This window comes from Colletes gigas, unplaced genomic scaffold, assembly GCF_013123115.1.
Source record: "Colletes gigas isolate AHSC1104 unplaced genomic scaffold, ASM1312311v1 Colletes_gigas_Sc00038, whole genome shotgun sequence".
Lineage (NCBI taxonomy): Eukaryota > Metazoa > Arthropoda > Insecta > Hymenoptera > Colletidae > Colletes > Colletes gigas.
In genome coordinates, this window is record NW_025106667.1 from 1299636 (window position 1) to 1324635 (window position 25000).

Below are 25000 nucleotides of genomic sequence, written 5' to 3' on the forward strand. Positions count from 1 at the left end.
GCAACCGAAAATAATTTTTTCCTGGAGGATTTGAAATTTATAATTTAATTTTTTAATAACTTTTTAACGAAGGCTCAATCAACAAATTGGTATTCTTGTATTTTTCCCGATTTTGTCCTCTAGAAGTAGTGCAAGCCTACAGTGTTTCATTAAAATCAAAGTTAGAACGGCTACTACCATAATGGATGTGCGCGCAAGATGTAAATCATCAAAATCTGCAAAACTGTAGGAGGCAATTTTAAAAAATCGCATACCAGTGGATTTGGAATAAAATGCTCGTCATTTTTTGTCATTATGAAAATTTCAATAAAATGGAAAATTAAGTTAATAAATTTTTTTTTGTTATAAACAAATTGTATTTTTTTTAATTTTTTAACACCATGTTATTGTACATAAGAAACCATCAACCTCGTCCATTAACAATTTTTTTGTATGTCTATCCGTTTTCGAGATAGCCGTTTCGAGCCAAAACTTCAAGGGGTGGTTTCACCCCTTAAACTCGAGTTACCGCAGCTAAAAAAAAATACGTGTCGATTATTTTTGGCTGCTTTATAAGTGTACAAAGTTTCATCAAAATCGAAGCCGGACCGTTCGCGATGGTTCCTTGTTAGTTCACCTAACACTTTTCCGTGGACGTCAAAAACATATCGGACCACAAGTACAACTGTCAGTTATAGGCAGAGAATTGGTTGTTAACTATTTTAATTTTTTTAGTTATTATTTATTTACGTAAATTTCACCGGTTTCAGCAAAAAACTTTTCGAACAAAAGTTACACTCGCTCGACAATAAATTGCAATAGTAGAAATTAGCAAAACAATTTATATGCAAGAAAAAATCAAGGTCGATTCAATTTTTCTTAACAAAACTGTATAATTTTATAATATTTGTATCCTCTTTAAAAAAGTGTAAGAGGTCTTGGGTCGAAAATTGAGTAGTTTAGAAGCTATGATTTTTGTTCGGAATTCTCATTTGAAAACAACTATAATAGATATATGTACATATTACTATTACAAATCCTCGAGACTATGGTCCCCGTTAGTTTAATAACTCTATATTTCTGTGAATAATAAATCAAAGCGAAATAGATAATAAACTCGCATAAGGTTGCAGTAAAGTTGTAGTAGGATAGGGAGGCTTTTTTTCCCCCCAGCAGTTCCTTTTTTTTTTTTTTTTTTTTGTTTCTGGTGGTCGAAAGTGAGCGCGCGCGCGCGCGCGAGGCAAATCCACCGCGCAGTTTTTGCACAGTTTATTGCGATTTAAAGTCGATTTACGCGCCGGGCAACGCGTCGCGCGGCTTTGATCATCGACAGCCAAAAAAAGTTAACGATAAATGATCGCGTAGAATTGGCCAGACTCATCTCCGGTTTCCCCCAGCTCCGGGGACTCGGAGAACGACGGAGCTTTCGGATCATTACGACTCCGTGGATCGTTTTTTCGGATTCTGAGTCATGCGCGCGCCGGGAACGGGCGAACCAAAAAGGCGGAAAATAAAATTTCTGCTTCCTGGGAGGACGGTTCGTGCATCGATTATAGTGCGAACTGTACCAGACACTGTTGCTAACCTTGTGTTCAACGCAAACTCTGTGAAAGGGAAAACAATGTTTTAAACGATTGCAAAGATCATCGAGGCAGATATTGACGAGGAAAAAGTTGGAAAAGAAAGTCATGTTTTCCTTTGGCCTTGAGATTTCGCGGAGGGACTATGAAGAACCAAAACACTTTGAGGATTCATCCAGTGATTAGCAATTATAGTTGCTTTTATAGTTATCTATTTTGTATCCCTTTAAATAAATCAAGTATGAATTGTCGACTATTATGTATATGCAAAATATTCAATTGGTCATTTCTTCAATTAACTAGTAAAATTGTTAACTTTGAAGAAAGTCCACGTTCTACTGGTGAGCGAATCTTGAATCTGGAATTTTGATGACCTAAATGGTCCCATGTTAAAAGTGTCCTCGACATTTGATTAAAAAATCGAAATATTTGGCTGTTGTTTTATAGCATTTCTAATGACGATACGATCAAGTGAAAATTGTATGAGAAACACCCTTCGCGTGTAACTAGAACGAATATGGTGTTGTTTTCAAATCACTATGTTTCGATTCAAGTTCGTTATTTGAGTTTTTCTTTTAAATCGTAACAGGGGATGATACGAATGATTAATAACGAGTGATCGTCAAGAGAAATGAATGTTCATATTCGTTGGTTCATTTTGGATTTCACGTTCATAGGTTGGATCGTATAACGAGATAGTGAGCTAACGGTACCTGGTCTTCTGTTGGCTAGAAGCCTCGCGGGAGATCTATGAAGTTGCAACTTTGTCCGAACGTGACTCGAGATGCATCCTCACCGCAAATGGCGTTCAATTTGACACGTGCAGTGCCTCACTTGTTGCACGAAATGCATTATCGATAGATTGATTTGTTTCGGGAATTGTCGGTAAGTAGATCAAGCAAACTTCATTCTATACAATTTTCTTCACACAAAGGTCATTCAAGTGAAATCATGATATAGTTACACGCTTGTCGATATAGTGGTTTTTTTTTTATGCTTGGAGCAAAGAATCCTCCCTTTTAAACTCCGTCAGCAGATTAAACAGGCAGAAACACACAATTTCTTAGCTTAATTTTCTATAGCTTTAGCTGTTAATTCATTTTGACACATTTTCCTCTAGAATTATTGATAGATAGTTGATAAATAGACTGTGGGTCTTTATGGATATTCATATTTTTATTAACAGAATTAATGAAAAGGGAGCTTTGCAGAGAGTTGTCTCAACCCCTAAATATAATAATTCGTCTTTCACTTCAACTGTTTCCTATATTTTTACATATTAAGTGCATTTTATAGTTTTTTAAGAATTAAAATTTTCCCATAAATGCATAAACATTCGCAGTCTATTTAGAAGCTATTGATAGTACGTTGTTTAAAAAGAAATCATAGCGAGTTTGGCCTTTGCTATCCTCCTGGATCGTCAACACTAGTTTGCTAATTTTATTTATGAATTTATTTCCAAAAATTGTTTGAAAATTCTAGTCCTCTTTCACAGGAACTTACTATCTATCATTTCTAATAATTCGTATCGTTGATTCCGAACTATAAATGAGAAAAATTCGTCCTTTCACCGAGAAAATGAATGTCCACGATTCATTCTATTTAGAAGCTATTGATAGTACGTTGTTTAAAAAGAAATCATAGCGAGTTTGGCCTTTGCTATCCTCCTGGATCGTCAACACTAGTTTGCTAATTTTATTTATGAATTTATTTCCAAAAATTGTTTGAAAATTCTAGTCCTCTTTCACAGGAACTTACTATCTATCATTTCTAATAATTCGTATCGTTGATTCCGAACTATAAATGAGAAAAATTCGTCCTTTCACCGAGAAAATGAATGTCCACGATTCATTCTATTGAGAAGCTATTGATAGTACGTTGTTTAAAATGAAATCATAGCGAGTTTGGCCTTTGCTATCCTCTTGGATCGTCAACACTAGTTTGCTAATTTTATTTATGAATTTATTTCCAAAAATTGTTTGAAAATTGTAGTCCTCTTTCACAGGAACTTACTATCTATCATTTCTAATAATTCGTATCGTTGAATCTGAACTATAAATGAGGAAAATTCGTCCTTTCACCGAGAAAATGAATGTCCACGATTCCATTGATAATTAGTTTAGGCGATAGTAAATCTCGATTAACAGCGAAGTAACCTAGATTCGATGTATACGTGTTGAAAGTGTCTGAATTGCCGGTGTACAGATTGTTCCGAGCAAACGTTAATATCTCATCCAGCGGAGCATATTTGTCTGCTAATTTCCCGCATTGGAAATAGCCGGGACTCTCTCTGAAGCTTAGCGGGGGATTGTATGAAGGATCTCGGAGCTTTGTATTCTTATCTGTGAGAAACGGGCAAAACAATGAATTAATTTGCATGTCGCGTATTACATAAATATCCGCGGCATGTATTATGTCCGCGGTGACAGACTTCGAGTCGAGACACAAGCTAATCTCGAACGTTCCTTGTATCCCGAACCTCGGATCCAACTGCTTTTTCCCCCGTCCTAAACAACGTCCCGTTTCTGCAGATGCCTGGGCTCTGCTTTTTTCACCCTTTCGCCACGTTTTTCGAGCATTTTACGCTTCTCAACTGCTTCCATCCACCGCGACCCGGAAAAATTTATCATAAATTAATATTATCTGTACTTGAACAAGTCCATATATTAATGGCCAAAACGACACGCTAAAAGAAATAGATAAACTGTATTTTCTTGCTGGTATACACCTGTCATACTGAACTTTTTAAAGGGCAAAAGTAGAGAACTATTTAAAAAGAAAATCCTAAAATGATCAAAGTATATTGTCATCTTAATTAGAACCATAATTAAGCAATAAATGGAAAGAGCTACGTTTCTGATGCTCTTGATCAAAATCATGCCAAAAACAACCGACTGTTGGCTGATTGCGGCCCCATGGATCGTGATTCGAGCGAATTCAATCGTAGTTACCTTCAGGAAACAACCATACAACTACTGGTTATCCACAATGGTCAGAACGATTACCTTTTATGGTCGATCGATTACTGCCATACTTAGCAAAGAGAATTAGCTGCAAGTTACAACAGTTATAGCTCTCTCTCTAAATATGCTATGTATATTTAAAATTATAAAATCAATCCTTCTCCCAGATTTTCTTTCATTTTTAATGCATATCGAAGGATCAATGTCGTAAGAAATCGCTATTTCACTAATAGCTGATTTTATTTAAGTCCTCGATAGTGATATAGAAAGACCATATTTTCCATTCAAAATATTTATTTAAAATTTCATTTATTTATCGATAGTTTTAGATATTAAAGTGTCGAAACTAAAGAATTAGATTTGGAAATATGCAAGACGCGATGGCGATAAAACTATTTGTAATTTATGTGTCGCGGAATCTTTGTAACGTCCGAGCAGCTCATAAATAAATCTTCCAGTATAATGTATTTTAGTACTTGTTCAATATTAATAACCCACATATTCGTGTCCAAAGCGAACTCGAACATCCACCTATAATTTGTTTATCGACAATTTTAAATAACAAATTATGTTGGTTGCACAGTTTAGTACACATTCGGAAAAACTCTATCGGGAATGACAAAACATTTCAAAATTGCAATGGAATACCAAGACAACACAGAGGGATTCTAGAGACCAAAATAAGACGAAAATCAACAATACCAATTTCTTGATGGAGACTTCGTTAAAAAGTTATTAACAATTAAATTCAAAAATTTCAAATCTTTCTGGAAAAATTATTTTCGGTTGCGGGGGTCAATTACAATCATTTTTTATCATTAGACATACCCGTGAAATCCTGCCCACTTTCGAGAAAAAAAATAGAGAAGGTGTGAAATTATTCGACAAAATTAAAAAATTGAAAATCGTTCTAAAAAAATTATTTTCGGTTGCGGGGGTCAATTACAATCATTTTTTATCATTACACATACCCCCGAAATCGTACGCACTTTCGAGAAAAAAAATCGAGTAGGTGCTGAAATTTTTCGGTGAGAAAAAATATTTCAAATCGTTCTAAAAAAATTATTTTCGGTTGCGGGGGTCAATTACAATCATTTTTTATCATTACACATACCACCGAAATCGTACGCATTTTCGAGAAAAAAAATAGAGAAGGTGTGAAATTATTCGACAAAATTAAAAAATTGCAAATCGTTGTGGAAAAATTATTTTCGGTTGCGGGGGTCAACTACAATCATTTTTGGTGAATAGACATACCCCCGAAATCTTGCGCATTTTCGAGAAAAAAATTCAGTAAGGGCGGCACTTTAAACGTTAATAACTTTTTAACGAAGCTTCCATCAACAAATTGGTATTCTTGATTTTTGTCTTATTTTGGCCTCTAGAATCCCCCATTAAATATCAAGATCCTTAATCCAGAAATATTTATATTTTTACCAGAAAATTTTCTTCTAAAAAAATACTCTGTATCATAGGAAAAACAACCAATCACTGATTGTATAGTACGTATAATAGTTGTCTATTATTTACGTAGGAGATGGTAAGAACAGTTGCTTGTTCATATCTAAGAAAAAAGTTTGAAGCAATAAGAGTGGCGTGGAATTGTTGGTGAAGAAAACGAGTAACCGATCACCCTTCGCGAAGCGAACCACGCGACGCGGATGATGCAGGAGGGGTCATCGAAAGGCGTTCGTCAAACGTCAACGTGTAGCGGAGAGTGTGCGCTCACGGTCACGGAGCGGAGAGATAAGCGGCGTAGGTCAAGAGATCGCGAGTAGGTTTGGCGAAAAGGCAAGAGGTCGAAACGTACCTGTCATACGCCGTTCGTCCTTTCCTTGGCTGTCTTCTCCTTCCCACTCTTTCTCTCTCTCTCTGCCTGTTTTGTCAGGGCCATGCGTCATCGACGCAGAGTCGTTTGCGCTTTGGTAGAACGCGAACGATGCCGAAGAAAGACCGCACCAGGACCAGTGCAGACAGTAGCGAGCAAGCACCGTGTGCCGAGATATTTGGCGGGCTCGAAAATAGCAACAGCGTTGTCGTCCTCTATGGTACTTGCACTCTCTCTTCTTCTTCTTCTTCTTCTGCTGCTGCTGCTGCTGCTGCTGCTTCTTCTGCTTCTTCTTCTTCTTCTTCTTGGTCCGCGCGCCACTGGCTAGGCTCGCGACGCCCGGTAACTCGCTCGGTTGCTCCACCAGTTCTCACTTTTATATACCACGCGCTCGCTGCTGCTACTGCTGCTGCTGCTTGTTGTCACTTGACCGCTCTTCGATCCTCTGTCGTTCGGTCACCAGGTGCAATGTATCTTTGGATGCAGCGAGCATCACTCGCGACGCGATACCGTGACAAAAATTGTCCTAACTTGGACCTATCATTATCGAGATTCGTGACCTGGCAGTTGGCTCGTCGATATACGATCATCAATAACGCTGGTCATTCCGAGTCGAATACGCAGTCAGGCTAACCGCACTTTTAACATACCGCTAGCACCGATCCTGGCCAGCACGGGCATGTCTCATCGAAGCAAACCTGATAATGGTGAACGCGAACGGAGAACACTGGCTCCAAAGTCGCTGGAATCGTTCACCTGTCGCGATATCGTTCCACAGCTAACCAAGAAAATTTCGTGTATCGGCGTGTTCCATTCGATCCCTCGCGGTCTCGACCCTCGGATCGCACGTGCACGCGGCTCGAAACGCCGTAATCCCGGCGAACAAATCGAGAAAGAAAGAAACAGATCCTCGCGGCTCCGCGGTTCGCGCGCGACTGACCGAGGGCGAGAGTCGTTATTGGGAGCAGAGCGCAGAGCGCCGAGCGGTGAAGTCTGTTCGTCCCTCTCTCTCTCTGCAACGAACAGTCAGCCGCGTTCCGTCTCTCTTCGACCCGTTGCATCCCACCTATCTCGACGCTCGTCGCGCTAGTATAGTTGCTGGTTGTCGTTCTCGCTCCATCTCCCCCTCTTTCCCCGTCTCGAGGTCTCTCCTTCTAGGCGTGTCGGTGTCTCTGTCGGTTGACCGGGGATCGCGGTGGGGTTCTTCGTCGTTCGGTTTCACTCTCTCGTTCGGTCAGACGCTCACTCTCGGCTCCCGTTCGACGCGGAGCAGGCGCGAAACGAACGAAACCGAAACTTTAGCTCGGCTGTCGCCTCCTCCGGTCTCTTCCTGCGCTGCTCCCTCTTGCGCTCGCTCTGCCCTCTTCTCCCTCGCTTCTGCACCCTCGTCTCCGCGTCTCCGCGTCTCCGCGAGGCTACGCGTAGGCCTCGTTCGAGCCCGAAGACGCTGTCCGAAACTGGTTGGAGAGATGGACCGCCACTCGTTTCGGCATCGTAATCAACTGGCCAGACTGCTGTTCCACACGGTCGGGCCATCCCCTCCGCGATCCACGTTCTCACCCTACTTTTGCCCAACCCCTTCCCTTCTTTTCTGCGTTCCAGACGAATCTCGAACCAAGGGAATGAGTCCCCGATGCGCGCGCGTTTACGCGGCCCTACGAGATCGGGATCCGAATCCTGGCAGCTGCCACCATTCCTACCACGATCCCCCCTCTCTCTCCTCTTTTCAATGGATCCTATTGCCCGTTTTTGCGCGACTCTCCTAACTGTTTGCCCTTGAAATCTCTAGCGCGAGGCTCTCTTTAACCGAATTACGGGACTAGTCGCCGTACAGAAACCTCGGGCAAAAAAAACCGTAGAATTCGAGTGAAAGCGGCGTGTTGTAATGACGAGCATCGCCTCGACATCGCCTCGAAACTGACCGAAGTTCGCGTAAGGCTAGATCCACGATACGGTCACTCTACGATCAACAGGCCATTCTAGTCGAAACGTAAATTTTTTTCCGTTCGTCATACTTTGCCAAAAACTATGTACATATATGACGTTTATTTTTACCTGGGTTTTCGATCGTTCTTTTCTCACAGTGTGTAGAAATAGTCACAAATAGAAAATTCTTTATCAGACTAGTCTGACGATGGCACTAACTAATATAATACGAAGAAAGTTAATCACAAACTAACCTCTACTGATTATTTTTTTATCGTAGTCGTTTAAATATTTTGGTCCTCTATTTATTCGTGTATTTGTGGTTATGTTTTTCATTGTAAAATGTTCTATTACAATTACAACTATAACAATTTATATTTCTTATTGTAATACGAAGATGACTGAAATTATGAATTGAAAGATATTGAAAGGTTACAAGCACGAAATGTAATGAATCGATCGAGGCGCGCATTTGACATGCCTAACATAACCTAACATAACCTGATATCGAGGATCAGCGAATTTTTCGATTGTTTTTATTTCCAACGACTGTCGATCGAACGAAAGAGCGACGGTGAACGCAAAGGTACTACCGCGATGAAAGTTCTCGTAGAAAGTGCAAGAAAGTTGAGTGATTTCCTAGCTAAGATCAAATTACTTCCGATAGTACGGCAATGGAATTCAATTTCATTTTGTGTTCCCAATCGTAATCACTGATATTGTCCTTTGCGGTATTTTTTCAGACCGCAAGAACCGTGTTCGTTGGCTGTCTCTATTATCCGGAAGTTCCGAGCAATTTCGCCTTTGGATTCTACTCGAAGGTCCTTACGTAATTGCTAGCGTAACGAGACTCTTTCCTGCACCCAACAAACAAGTAGAAATTAACTCCTCCGAGAGGGGCGCGCGTAAAATGGCTCCAAAATGGCTTCCATTGTAACTTGAAAAGGTGATATAGAAATAAATCAATTTTATAGAATAGTGTTTTTAATTGTACCCCAAAATTCTAGACATTTTTCTCGAAACGATAATCTTCGATGTAAATTTGAAATTCCAATATATTAATTAGGCATAACAAATTTTTAATTATTCTATTTGTTAAATATTTATTATGTTATATGGAATGTTTAGCCATAAAATGAATAACCGTCAGCTAAAATTGTTGAATGTTTCTATTTTTTGAAATTGAACATTTTTATTAATTTTTTTGTTTTGTATGTATTAAGTAACGGGATAGGCAATGTATCATTGCACCTATACTAAAAATTATAAATTGCGTGAAATTTTTAAACCAATATGGCAGACAGGAAGTGAATCGAATCTCGAAGATGTTTTGCAATATTAGTGAATCGATTCGTGCGATGGTTAAAGTTTCGGGACAGGATGATTTCCAGCAACAAACATTTCCTCTGTTCCCACAATAACGTTGTCAATTGTCCCTTATCAACATTAATGCAACCTCCACTCGTAGAATATCGTGCACTTGCAGTTGCCAAGCGACATGAATGGATTCATTATAAACCATGCGAATCGGAGTTTTCGATATTCTTCGTCGGCGATGTTAATAAGACCAGACGTTAAACGGCATAAAATGGAAAGTGTTATTCGTGCGAGCAGCGAACGTGAAAATGAGATCGATTTCTCAATGTTCGAGTGTGTAGAACTTACGAGCTAAATAATTTATGCGAACACTCTACTCGCGACAATTTATTATATTCCTTCAATTTATTATATTTACCCGAATTTCGAAACGTACAATTATACCACACTAAAAATAGCAAATTAACGTTGATTGTTTTATCGTTAACGTACAATGTTTTTCAGCCTAGAATTTGCTACATTTTATTCGAAACAAAATCACAAGTATTTTTATAATAAAAGAGAATTTTTACCAGAAAATATTCTGTGTTTATTTATTCGAATCGATCAACTTCCACCATTAGGAACGTTATGAAAATTGATTAGATTTTCTGAAAGTATCCTTGAAAACATATTAACGTACATAAAACTTTAAGGAGAAAAGCTTGGTGCTCTATCGAAATAATGGAAAAATTTTCTTTGCATTTACAAAAAGTTAAATTATTTATTCAAGTGCATCGTCTGGCAAATTTCAACATATTTTAAAAATTTCAAAATTTTAATAAAAAGGAAATGCATTAAATTTGCATTGAACAAACGAACCCCTTTCACTTTTTTTGAAAATGAAAATAAAAATAAAATATTGTACGTTAAATTCGCATCGTTGATAGAATAAAACGTTGTTTGTATTCCTGATTGTGGTATTTTCTAAATCTCTGGTGACTAGCCTAATCATGGACGGGGACAATAGCGAGAAATAATAGCAGACGCACGAACCGCGTGCTCGTTCGACTCAAAATATTCGCAATAAAACGGACATAACTTTACGAGCCTTCTGTCTGCATCATGGCGCGATGGATTCGCGTGGCGATTGGCATTCAGCTCATCCTGCTGCGGCAAAATGCGTTCGTTCGTACACGCATACGTGCATCCCGGTGCACGTAACGCCAGCAAAACACGCGTCGACGTAACACACGCCGTATACAGGGTGTTCGGGTACAGGTGTTACAAAAATTAAGGGTTGATTTTACATGGTAAATCAACCATCACCAAATTCCATTTCAACCTTCCTCCACGAGTCATTAATCCCCTGAAAATGTACGATCGAGTCGTGCAAGTTACTTGATCTTACCACCACGAAAGCAGAATAGTTAACGTTTTTATCAATTTTATTTCGAATATATACTTAAAAAATTACTTTTTAAACCTTCGTAAAAATCTGTAAGTCGAATATGAAATTGGAAAAGCAAGCGTCGAGCTAATATACCGAGAATAAAAATAGATACGAGGATAGGAGAAGAGAGAAATCTAAGCAATAAAATGAATTAATTTTTTCATCTGGATCTTTCGTACTTTTTCATTTTAAATTTACTTTTTTGCTAAAATAAGCTTTTAAAATTTCAGGCGTCTGCAGTCGAACACCCTGTATACGTCCCTTTCATCCACACACGGTTCGATTTACGGGCAGATATGCGTCGCGACGCGACGCAACGCGGCGGCACGACGTGCGAGAAACCGACGGTACCGTTATACGAACACTGTCGTCAGAATCTTCTATAGACCGACGAACGGAACACGGTGGATCCTAGTCCGAACAACGACTGATCAAACGTCCAAACTCTTCGCCAGCAATATTGCAAAATTTTCACTTATTTCCGATCAAAGTTATTAACTATCATACACACGCAATCTTTTAAACCTTTTTTTCTCTTGGTTCCTTCGACCTTTAATAATAAAAAATACTGAAAATAAAACAACACTTGTACGAAATTAAAAATCTGGCAACTGGAAATGAACAGTGAAATGAATTTCAGGTCAAACATGGCCGCCGTTCACTGCGATCCCAGAATATTTCTTTAATGTTTAGTGAAAATAAAAGGAAACTTTCGAGTAAAATATTTTATATACCGTTCAGTATTGAAACTAAACTAGACCACTATGGTGTTATGTTATGAATATGTTGTTTAGAATATACAGTGAGTGTAAAAAGTATTCGTACTTCCTTGAATCGTGGACCTCGGTCTATTTAAAACTTTAGAAATTTCACTCAGTGTTTTACACTTATTATGTAAATTTATAACAATTTTCCTTTCTTCTTCAGAGGTTTCCTTGCGTTTTCGTCCCATTTTACTGATAATTTCGTTGATAATACTTAGGATACTACCTATACCGACAGCGTCACCAGACATACTGATGCTAAGTATGTTTACATATCATGGATTATCTTGTAATCGTTCTGTGTGGAATGTTACGAATCAAAGACTGTACGAATACTTATTACGCGTATATTTCACGCCAATTTACTGGAAATTTGTTAATATTTTCATAATAAATACAAACAAATAATTTGTTGTAATGACATTTGTTCCAGAGACCTCCAAGAACACGCATGCATGTTTTTGTTAACATACTTTTGTAATAAACAAAGTTCTGCAAAGTTTTTGTTCAAATTGACTAATGTACGAATACTTTTTACACTCACTGTATTTATCGATTAGTAACGTAATATATTGCAATCGTTATTTTTTCGAGTCCTTGATATATCAACGTTATTAAGTATGCTTGTGATCATGATCTTGTTGGAAATAGTAGTTTTCCCCAAGATTTAATTTTTCCACACTTTTTTTTAAGTTTTCTATCAAAATATTTAAACATACAAATTTATCCATAATACCGTCTATAAAAACTAGTTCTCCAAGTCTGGAGGAACTCGTACAACCCCATACTAATACACTACCACCCCCGTGTTTAACAGTCGAGACTATGTTATGCGAATCCCTAACTAACTCGGTATTACGCTTTCGCCATATTCTTATTTCACCATCAGATTTAAAAATATTAAATTTACTTTCGTCAGAGAAGAGTATTCTATTCCAAAATTCTAAATTACGTACGTTTTACGTACATTTCTGCAAACTCTAATCTGTTTTTTCGATTAATTTTGCTGATCAATGGTTTTCTTCTAGCCACTCTTGAATTGTGCACTTTTAAGAACTCCCTGGATAGTTACGGGATGTACATCTACCTTATTTTCACTTTTCATTTGTGCCGCTATTTCTCTAGAGGCAACTTTAGGATTTTTTTTTACAATCTTGCTAATTTTTCGTTTATCTCGTTCTGATCATTTCTGTGGACGACCACTTCGCGGATGATTGTTTACATTTTGTTCGTCAGGAAACCGTTTAACGATATTTGTTACGGTGAAACGACTTCTATTTACTATTTTAGCTATCGTAGAATATGAATTTCCCTCTTTTCATAATTTTAATAGAATGTTTCTCTCTGAAATTGTTGTTTCTCGTGTTTTACGATAGATTGTTGTGTTATTCGCTTTATTACAGGCAAACTTGGTAAGAAATAACAAATGAATATCAAATTGAATCTCGGGACACAATCCCTGGATACAACAGTGATGCCAATATTATAAATATTTACATAAGTGTTTCATAGAAATATTAAATTTATAAGTGTGCCAATACTTTTGTTTCGTCGAAAACTGTCCTCTGTGTATTTGTTACTATTTTTCATTATCACAAGTCTACTTAACCGTTTTATTTCGCGAGATACTTAAAGTTGAAACCTCAAACTTATATTTTATACCAAAAATAAAGCAGACATTGTGCTTTATTCACAGCTACATAACATTTTATTTGAAAATACGCTCTGTGCCAATACTTTTGTTCGGCACTGTATATGATGAAATATAATGCTTATATTATTGAGCAAATCGATTCAACCTTTCCTTTATACGTATATTCAAGAGTCCATTTTTTTAATCATCTTTCGTTGCACAAATAAAATGTAATATTTGAAAGTTAATTTCGAAAAGAAAATGAAATAAATTAATTTCTATTTTTTTAATCGTAGACACGAAATATCTCCTAAAATATTGGGGTACCTTTTATGGAAACAAAATCAGCGAATTCTATTGAAAAAGAAAATGCAATTGAACTTAATTTTTGTCCAGTTTTATTTGAAATCGAGTTATAGTCTGTTTCAGTTGACAGATCCTCTAAACGAACCACCGATATCATTACATTAACAGAGAATGAAATTAAATAGTTTTGATTAACTTATTTGCATCGTTCAGAAAAAGTAAAAGTATGTCTATCACTAAATTTTGTTTATTAAATTCAAGTACGACGTCCTAATGTTAAAAAATCGGGAGGAAATTTGCCCTGTATGTGTTTGTTATTATTTTTTATTATTACAAGTCTACTTAACCGCTTTATTTCGCGAGATACTTAAAGTTCAAACCTCAAACTTATATTTTATACCAAAAATGAAGAAGATATTATGCTTTGTTCACAGTTACATAACATTCTATTTGAAAATACGCTCTGTGCCAATACTTTTCACACACGGAACACAGAGTTGGACAAATTCAATTCACGATTAACGAATACAAATAGTTTGCTAAGTAGCCTTAACAATAGTTGCTTTTGCCCGTCTGAACGACGCGATTCTAGCTTATGAAATGAATTTTGCGTATCGAAAAGAACAAGGATGAAGGTGGTCGTTGAACGCCGTAACAATATTCCATAAAATGTGAATGCTATTCTTGTTCGATGATCTCTTTCTGCGAGTATCAATGCTCGTTCTTGAGTCACTTGACGGAACACGTGCAATCGCGGCCGATTATAATCCGTCGGTGGGAAAAAATTCCATATATTCAGGTCTTCGAGGAAGGCGGAACACGTTTTTAATAGTAGCCTGCACGTGAATCCTATTAACATAAATGAAAGGGCTGCGCTGCATTCTGCGGCGAATGGAGATTGACCTTCGTCAGGATAACATGACCTTGATATAGCTTCTATAAGAATCGATATACATTTGTGGTAAAGGTAGCCACGTTCTCCGACGAGTGAAAGGGCCTACGAGAGTGTCCGTGCCGCAATCCTTGCTACCGGTTCGAGATTTCGATCGATTCACACGGAGAAAATCGGATCGATCCATCGACTACCTACTATTATTTATTTATTTTACTTGGACGTCAAAGAATTCAATTTTAGATTACAATACAAACACCTATAAAATATAAACTAATAATTTAGCCACAAAATTATAGTATTTCCTTATAAAAAAAAAAAAAAAAACACCTTCCTTTATTGCTTACACAGAGTTGGGGCATTTGAAACAGGTTGCAATTTCAGACAAGATTGATTTTAGAAATTAGATAATCTGGTGACAATAATTTTCTAATAGGCGGAGAATCCCTGGGAAAAATTGTATTGGAAGATTCTAGAAGCCAAAATAAGACGAAAATCAAGAATACCAATTTGTTGATCGAGGCTTCGTTAAAAAGTTATTAACGTTTAAAATTAACGCAGCTGTTCGCAGATTGTCGTTCTACAAACGGAACTTTAAACGTTAATAACTTTTTAACGAAGCCTCGATCAAGAAATTGATATTCTTGATTTTCCTCTTATTTTGGTCTCTAGAATCTCCCATTAAAATTTTTCCTCGAGGTGGCAGAACACCCCTGTATATGAAGGTTAAATTTGTTTTTTAGAATCTCATTTTACGTAACAAAAGAGTGTATAAAGTAAAATAATAGACAACAATACCGTAAGCTTCTACAAACATTGATTTCAGTGAAAAATCGAATAAATTATTGCTGCACAGAATACTTTTTTAATCTTTAATTTGATGAAAACTGTCAGAAAAAAAATTCTAACTTTGTGCCTTATGTCCCTTATTTTCCACTTCTCCCAAGAGCACGCTTATTTCAGATTTTTAAATAGAAAGGCGTTTCTCGTTTCTCGTACGATTTTTCGTGAAAACATATTCAACGGGGGGTGGGGATGAGGGGCCAAGACGAGCTTGACGCTAAAGATAGCACGACAACAACAGGAGAATTAATGGCGGCTCCTCTGTATCAATTACGCGCAGTATAATATACCAGGAAACGTCGAACAATTATTACTGTCTGGCCCACATATTACACCGAGCTGCCTGCAACGTTGTTCACCGTCTCGTTGACCACTTGCCTTCATTGCACTCGTCGAAGGTTCACAATTTTTCTCGCTACTAAACATATCGAAAGTTTTCCACAAAATTCGAAACATACCAAATGCTCGGAATTTAGAAGGCCCGAAAATTGGTGAAGTTTTCGAAAAAGTAGCTCCGCGTATAAGTGTAATGGTGAGAGAAAGTATAGTTGAAAATTACGCCTTTAACGATATTAGAATTGGGTGAAAAACCAGTACTCTTTACAAGTAAAAGTGAAACTTTATTATATGGTTTGGAAGGACGTCTGGAAGGATAGAAACCATTGCCTGCATCGTGTTTATTTCCCTGACAAAGACAGACCCAGGCCCCTGGGCCCCTGGGCCCGATGGTGCCAATATGGTCTTCGTACGCAGACGATGGACAGTGTTTCTCACTGTTATTTATTAATAATCCAACAAACAATTAAAAATCATCGAAATCGGCGAGGAACCACTCTTTCGAAAGCTTCACCCAATTTCTGGTTTCGTAGATCCTTTCGTTCAGGAAAGTATTAAAGTATAACAACTTAAAAATTCAATGAACGATGTAACAAATCCATCATTTGAACAATAAAATGTTTAAGTCAATGGTAGAACGTTGTGCCAATGTAAAATAATTATCTGGAATAAAATATAGAAAAATGTTGCACCAATTAAAAAGATTAGATCAAAATATGTAGTCCCTAAACAGGATTCATGTTTCTTCTGTAGCAATTTTTTCTATCTTTTGTTTGAGAGAGGCTACAGTAACGTTTCACGTACACTCTTAATAAATAACATTCTATTTGGATTTTTGCACAGTGAAACTAGTAAATATTTAACATCCTCGTCTATTGATTATCTATTTCGAAAATATGAGGAATGAAATGTGAAATCAAAAACAAGAGTCCCTTTAACGTTTGCTTAAATTTCTATTGACTATAATACTAGATATGTATCTTGGCTTTTTTTTCGAACCTGAAATGAAAATTAGAATAACATAGCAATTTGGTCAAAATGCTGGTTACCGTAGTGCAGAGACTAGAGAATACCGAGAGAAAAATTCGAAAAAAGTTCGTCGAAGCCATATGTACAGTGCCGAACAAAAGTATTGACACCAGAGCGTATTTTCAAATAAAATGTTAAGTAACTCTAAACAAAGCATAATATCTTCCTTGTTTTTGGTATAAAATATAAGTTTCAGGTTTGAACTTTAAGTATCTCGCGAAATAAAGCGGTTAAGTAGACTTGTAATAATAAAAAATAATAACAAACACATACAGGGCAAATTTCCTCCCGATTTTTTAACATTAGGACGTCGTACTTGAATTTAATAAACAAAATTTAGTGATAGACATACTTTTACTTTTTCTTTACGATGCAAATAAGTTAATGAAAACTATTTAATTTCATTCTCTGTTAATGTAATGATATCGGTGGTTCGTTTAGAGGATCTGTCAACTGAAACAGACTATAACTCGATTTCAAATAAAATTGGACAAAAATTAAGTTCAATTGCACTTTCTTTTTCAATAGAATTCGCTGATTTTGTTTCCATAAAAGGTACCCCAATATTTTAGGAGATATTTCGTGTCTACGATTAAAAAAATAGAAATTAATTTATTTCATTTTCTTTTCAAAATTAACTTTCAAATATTACATTTTATTTGTGCAACGAAAGATGATTAAAAAAATGGACTCTTGAATATACGTATGAAGGAAAGGTTGAATCGATTTGCTCAATAATATAAGCATTATATGTATTTCATCATATACAGTGCCGAACAAAAGTATTGGCACAGAGCGTATTTTCAAATAAAATGTTATGTAGCTGTGAATAAAGCACAATGTCTGCTTTATTTTTGGTATAAAATATAACTTTGAGGTTTCAACTTTAAGTATCTCGCGAAATAAAACGGTTAAGTAGACTTGTAATAATGAAAAATTGTAACAAATACACAGAGGACAGTTTTCGACGAAACAAAAGTATTGGCACACTTGTAAATTTAATATTTCTATGAAACACTTATGTAAATATTTATAATATTGGCATGACTGTTGTATCCAGGGATTGTGTTCCGAGATTCAATTTGATATTCATTTGTTATTTCTTACCAAGTTTGCCTGTAATAAAGCGAATAACACAACAATGTATCGAAAAGCACGAGAAACAACAATTTCAGAGAGAAAAATTCTATTAAAATTATGAAAAGAGGGAAATTCATATTCTACGATAGCTAAAATAGTAAATAGAAGTCGTTTCACCGTAACAAATATCGTTAAACGGTTTCCTGACGAACAAAATGTAAACAATCTTTCGCGAAGTGGTCGTCCACAGAAATGATCAGAACGAGATAAACGAAAAATTACCAAGATTGTAAAAAAAATCCTAATGTTGCCTCTAGAGAAATAGCGGCACAAATGAAAAGTGAAAATAAGGTTGATGTACATCCTATAACTATCCAGGGAGTTCTTAAAAGTGCACAATTCAAGAGTGGCTAGAAGAAAACCATTGATCAGCAAAATTAATCGAAAAAACAGATTAGAGTTTGCAGAAATGTACGTAAAACGTACGTAATTTAGAATTTTGGGATAGAATACTCTTCTCTGACGAAAGTAAATTTAATATTTTTAAATCTGATGGTGAAATAAGAATATGGCGAAAGCGTAATACCGAGTTAGTTAGGGATTCGCATAACATAGTCTCGACTGTTAAACACGGGGGTGGTAGTGTATTAGTATGGGGTTTTACGAGTTCCTCCAGACTTGGAGAACTAGTTTTTATAGACGGTATTATGGATAAATTTGTATGTTTAAATATTTTGAAAGAAAACTTAAAAAAAAGTGTGGAAAAATTAAGTCTTGGGGGAAACTACTATTTCCAACAAGATCATGATCCCAAGCATACTGCTTATATTGTCCGGCAATGGATCGTTTTTAATACACCCCATACATTGCCAATCCCTCCTCAATCGCCGAATTTAAATCCGATTGAACACATAATGGAATGAGTTAGACAGAAGGATCTGAAAACACCTTATTCAAATAAAGGAGCAATTAAAAGATGCACTTATGAAGGAATGGAACGAAATAGGTTCAGAAGTAACACAAAATTTAGTACATTCGATGCCTAATCGGTTACAAAGTGTAATAAGAGAAAAAGGATTACAAACAAAATATCAATTTGAATATTGTATTATAAAATAGTAAGTGTGCCAATACTTTTGTTTCGTCGAAAACTGCCCTGTATGTGTTTGTTCTTATTTTTTATTATTACAGGTCTACTTGATCGCTTTGTTTCGCGAGATACTTAAAGTTCAAACCTGAAACTTATATTTTGTACCAAAAATAAGGAAGATATTATGCTTTGTTCACAGTTACATAACATTTTATTTGAAAATACTTTGTCTGTGGCAATACTTTTGTTCGGCACTGTATGTGTTTATCGGTAGCCATAATTTCTATCGGAGTTTCGAGCTCGATAAAAAGGTCGTTGTGTGATCTATCGATCGGTATTTGTCTGACGGAGTATGGAGGTGCAGTGGTAAACGAAGTAAACGACTGCAAGGACGTGAATATGTGTAGTACCGCGTGCCCTCTATTTAGATTGGTCGAAGCGCGCGCAACAATTAATTTGTTTATCGATAGAAACGGCATCGTAGACCTAGGCGAACGTTCATTGGGCCCGAATGAAAGCGATTAAGCACACGCGACAAAGGGAATTATGTCTGCGCGTCAAATGACCCGTCGCGTCGGCCATCGATGGCGTGTACATTACTATTTTTACGCTCGCGAAAATACTTTGGACCCCGTCGTGTTTACGTATCGCAGCTGTATCTTCCGCCGCGGATGATTTTCTGTTGTTTTTCAGCACACGTTGCGTGCCCGGCGTTTCACAATGTAACGCCTCTTATCGCGCTGTTGCGCTGCAATACTCCAATTTGAACGATCGCCGATAATTTAGTCGGTCATCGAGACGGTTTAAAAAAAGAATACGATAAGGAGTCGGAGAGATCGCGAATCCAAATACACGCATACGACCTTCGGTGCAAAAAATTATCGCGATAAAACCCAGTCAACGTTTCGCGCCGTACGATGGGGAAAAAATTCATCAGAAGTTCGAGGAAATAAATATTACTTATATTAATTTTTTCTTATCTCTAACTATTTTCTAATAATAGGGAAACCTGACTAAAACGTGCTACTTGCTATTTCGAATTTACATAAATAACGATGAAATTTTTTTATTTCCCTTTTCATCGAATCTTCCATTTTTTTTCAATAATTTGCTTCTTCGAAAAATGTGTTTTTTTCTCACAGTGAAGGAGCAGATTCTGGAATAAATACGATGATCCACCCTGCTCTGCACCAATCGCGAATAATGTTTCGTTTAATGTTTTTATCAGGGAGCAGTTCGAAACACACACACACACACACACATGATACACAGGGCTCAGATTCTTATCTGACGTAGTCACAGCAGCAGTAGCAACGCATTGCAACGCGAAATTACGACATCTTATCGCAAATTCAAAGGAATGCATTTATCGTTCGGGCCCCGTGATTTGTATTACGAGCGCGCAAATAATTTTCAAACGCAGATTACTAAAATCGAGTTCCAAAACATCCCCTAAATTACGCCATTTTGTAGTAGGAGATTGTGTGTCGTTTCAGGAACTCCGCATAAGTCAATTTTCCTAAAATTACGAAAAGTTACTTATCTAAATATAGATCGTTTCTCAGAACTTTATAAATAAGTATATTTTTTCATGTTTTGTCTACGTATTAAACAAACAATAGGTAACAATATAGATATGTTGTAAGTGTATTAGGTTTTTACTCAAACTTTTCATCACCTTTTCTTTTAAATAAAAAAAAAAGTAATAAATTTTTATACTAGAAAACTAAAGCATAAACAATGGTATACAAAATAGAAAAATTACAATATCGTACTAATTTTTTTATTTCACTAATATAAAGCTGTTATTCTTATCTTAAAGACTGGAAAATGTTGGCTTACTTACGAAATTAGCTGTAAGTATGTCCATGCTTTCATGACTTACCTGAAACAAAAAGAAAAACGTGGAATTAATAATTAAGTATAACAATTTTAACGTGAATTGAATCAAGGGTACGAAATGTTTTAACATTGGAACATAGTTCATTTCACACTACACTGATTGGCTGGTTAAACTTCCAAGTAAATTAATCGATATAAAAATGAGGATACTTGTAAACATCATTGGAATCAAACGAGATCAAAATACAGAGTGTAAAATGTAAACAAAAAAGTTAAAATGTAAGTGGGATAACAATTATAAAATAGATTATGATCATTTATAGATGAATTTGCTTGTAAATGGGTGTAAAGTGTTGTAAAAAGAATTAATAAATAAAATAAAATAAATTGTAAAATTTTTTGTAAAACTAAATTAATTTTATTCAAGTTAGATTTCCTGTAATATTTGAAAAATTTCATTACGTATTCTGCGTGCTCTGAGAAAATTTCTTTGTTCATATTTATTGTACGAAAAAAAAGTTACCAGAAGGAATGATTTATCTTGAAAAAGATTCCATTTGTGTCGAATTTATTTATTACGATAAGGAATATTTCTGGTTGGTGGCTGCGTTGAAATGGTGACAAGTAAACATCGACAAATACACCTATCTTGTCGATAATGCTTCTCTTATATCAAGATATTAATTAATGTCAATTACACGGAACCGTTTATTGGTTCAATCAATAAATCTATTACGTAATCTCGAACTGGATATAAATTGCCTGGAGCGTGCATACCGATAGAGAAACAAGTATAATAGGTAGATCGATAGGATTTTCAGTGAACGAACCGTTCGAAAGTAGGTGTTCACTGTGTTAAACAGCCATCCAACCCTCTAGCCAGCCCGGCGATTGCTCCGTTTTCGTTATTTGCGATCACGATGAATCGTCATCGTCCAGATCGGTCGGATCCAACGACTTCATTGGGAAATGAGACATTGTGCTGGCCTAGATATCAATGCAAATGCGTTTCGCGGCTTCAGTGCGTACGTCGCGACGCTTCAACAATCACGGAGAGTTCAAACGCGTCGATATTCTGCGTCTCGTTTTGTTAAAAAACAATCATCGCTACTCTCCCAGACTATCACACTCGATTACTAACACACTCTGACACAAACTGTTCGAATAATTCAATTACACCATCTTCCAGAGATCATTTCAGCCATTTATTTTTAAAGTGGCCTAACTCCATTTTTCAATTTTTTGCAGTTACCATGGTTACACGTAACGTTCATCCTGGAATGGAAAACGTCTTTTCACTCGATAACGAACGATGCTTGTTAAATTTGATATAGTTGCGGTTTGAAAATAACGATTGGTCTATCGCCAAATTGAGATGTTGGATCCCGGGTTGCGAGATTAAGATACTTTACCGAAGAGACTGGTGGGTTTATTAGATCGTTACGTCAAGTACAAACTTCAGAGATCCGACCCGAGTCCAAAAATGTGCGTCGTTTATATGAGCCGTTTATTTTGAAAGTGACCTAACTCCATTTTTCAATTTTTTCCCGGTTACCATGGTTACATGTACAACTTCGTGTTATTTATCGGTAAAGCATTTCAGGTTGCTTATATTCCGGGCAAATACGATCATTCTTGACACATAAGTTTTCAGAGTTAGTTCAATAATTGAACCGTGTAGTTTGAAAGTGGCCCAACTCCATTTATACTTAAATCAAGATATTTACTATTGATAATGTCGGAAAGCAGTGATGAAGGTAATTTTAATTAATTAGTATTTACAAGTTAACCTCAGTTTTTAGACAATTGCGCGAGTTGAATAACCAGTACGTTTAATTAATATAAAACTTAAAATTTAATATTAAATTTTAGAAATTATTTCACCCATGGGGAAGAACGGAACAAGACTATTTAGTTCAGGTAGTGAAGAAGAAATAGTAACTAATGATTTAAAAAAAAAATCGAAAAAGAAACAGAATTATAGAACAATATTCGTCTTCAGGGGGTGAAGATACGAACAATAATGGAGAAAAGATCGATGAATCATACATCGAAAAAGTGCGAAAGATTAAACGGAATTCAGGAAAAAGATATTGTACTCAAATCGGAAATATTGTACTTGAAAAGATTTTCGAAAACAAAGATTGCCGTTGTCGGAATGCTTGCACAAAAAATTACGACGAAGAAGAAAGAAAGAATATTTTTGAGAAGTTTTGGGGTTTGGGAGATTTTAACAAAGAAAATGTATTGCTTTACGAAGCTGTCCAGCGCAAAATTGTGGAACGAAGACGTCCAACAAACGGAAAAGGTTCGCGAAGAAATTGGAGTTTTAAAGATATGTAAAATAAATTCAGTATTGTTTTTTTTAATTTGAAGCATCTTAAATTATGTTGAATGGACTTGGGCACCTTCGAATTTTATAATGAATCTGGTTGTTAATTTTGAAAGTGGCCTGACTCCATTCTTGATAAGAAAACGCATATTATTCGCTTAATAATTGCCAGTATTTTAATAGGAACTATAAATTTAACACCCTTAGATACACTTAAGCGGTATGATTCATTAGTATCCTATACGTATATTTTGAAATTCATTGAAACGCAAACCCTTAAATATCTCGATTTGAAGATAAATGGGCTTAGGCCACTTTCAAAATAAACGGCTCATTTAAAACTTGCGTTTATTGGCGATAGACACTATTTTAGATCTCTCCCTCCGTTACTACCATTTATCCAAATTTCGCCACGTGTTATTAGCTAGCCAATCGTCGTCAGATCAAGAGTTTTTATAGTTCACAGTATCACCACTAGGGGCATGGAACTATATTGTACGATGAAAATGGAGGTATAGATTGACCAGTAGCATATTTTATTTTATATGCATTTTTAAAAACTTCCTAATTATCAGACGTTAATTTTGAAAGTGGCCTAACTCCATTCTTGATAAGAAAACGCATATTATTCGCTTAATAATTGCCACTATTTCAATAGGAACTATAAATTTAACACCCTTAGATACACTTAAGCGGTATGACTCATTAGTATCCTATACGTATATTTTGAAATTGCAAACCTTTAAATATCTCGATTTGAAGATAAATGGACTTAGGCCACTTTCAAAATAAACGGCTCATTTATTCTTCAATAATTAATATACGGATGTAAATAAATGTTTCTCGTCTTCTGCATCGCCGATGAAGCATCGAAATATAATATTTCTTCCACTATACCGAACATGAAAATTGTAGATTTTAAGGGGCCATTCCTTACCTTGTAGGCACGAAAAATACATGTTTCTTTGTGATTTTTTGTTGCGGGCTATTTTAAAGAGCGATTAATTCCGTATTTTGTAGATACATTTATTATATATTTAGCTATATTTACGAATTTTTGCAACGCATAATATCTATCGATTACGCTGTTTTTGTTGATCAACAAACAACAATTTTTACAAACGGCCTGTGTATGCGATATCTTGCGAACAAGTTATCCGAAATCCAAAAACCAACGATATTCTTAATGTAGATGAGTGTGGTTATAGCATGAACTAGGATCTTTTCAAAAAATGGCAAAATGGCAGCTATTTTACGAAAAAATACTGAATATTTTCATACATTCGGTAGCAATTATCCTAGTTTATGCTATAGGCAGACCAGTTCTAAAGATACTTAACAAATTTCAGGTTGAAAAATGTAGTTTCGAGAGAAACAGCTTTAAAGTTTCACGTCCAGTTGTTCTAGCTGCGCGCTGTACATTTCAGCAGGCTATAACTTGGTTAGTTTTTCCGAATTTCAATGTAATATTTGGTAGATATATTTTCGAGGCTACTTACTAAAAGAAAATGGGGAAAAAATTCAATTTTTTTTAATCCCAAAAAGTAGAAAGGCAACTTAAAGCTATTTCATTTTTAGCTGAATGTGAATTTCAGGTGAAATTTTCACGCGTTTAAGGAATAAAGCGGAGGAGTGAAAGGAAGGGGACTGCTCTGTTGAGCTGAGCTTGAAATCGTAACATTTTTTAGATGTAGGTGTAATTAGTAAATCGATCGATCGATGGTGTGTATGGGAGGCTGGCAGAGCGAGAAAGGATTCCATCCAAGTGACGGACCGATCCCTGACACTGTTCGTGATATCAGCCAACACACGAGATCGCTGGCAGTCT

At 36.1% G+C, this 25000-nt stretch overlaps 1 protein-coding gene across 2 annotated transcripts in view; it reads right to left on the reverse strand.

The window, feature by feature from the left end:
- The window catches only part of LOC122402688 (solute carrier organic anion transporter family member 74D), a 182393-nt gene that overhangs the window by 101575 nt on the left and 55818 nt on the right, over positions 1-25000 (reverse strand). Inside the window, exon 1 of one of the 2 annotated variants that reach the window (XM_043405677.1) lies at positions 6333-7875. The exons of the other annotated variant lie outside the window; for it this stretch is intronic. The gene's annotated coding sequence lies outside the window, so the exon portion shown is untranslated. Of the gene's footprint in view, positions 1-6332; positions 7876-25000 lie in introns of those variants that run through there. 2 annotated transcript variants of the gene reach the window in all.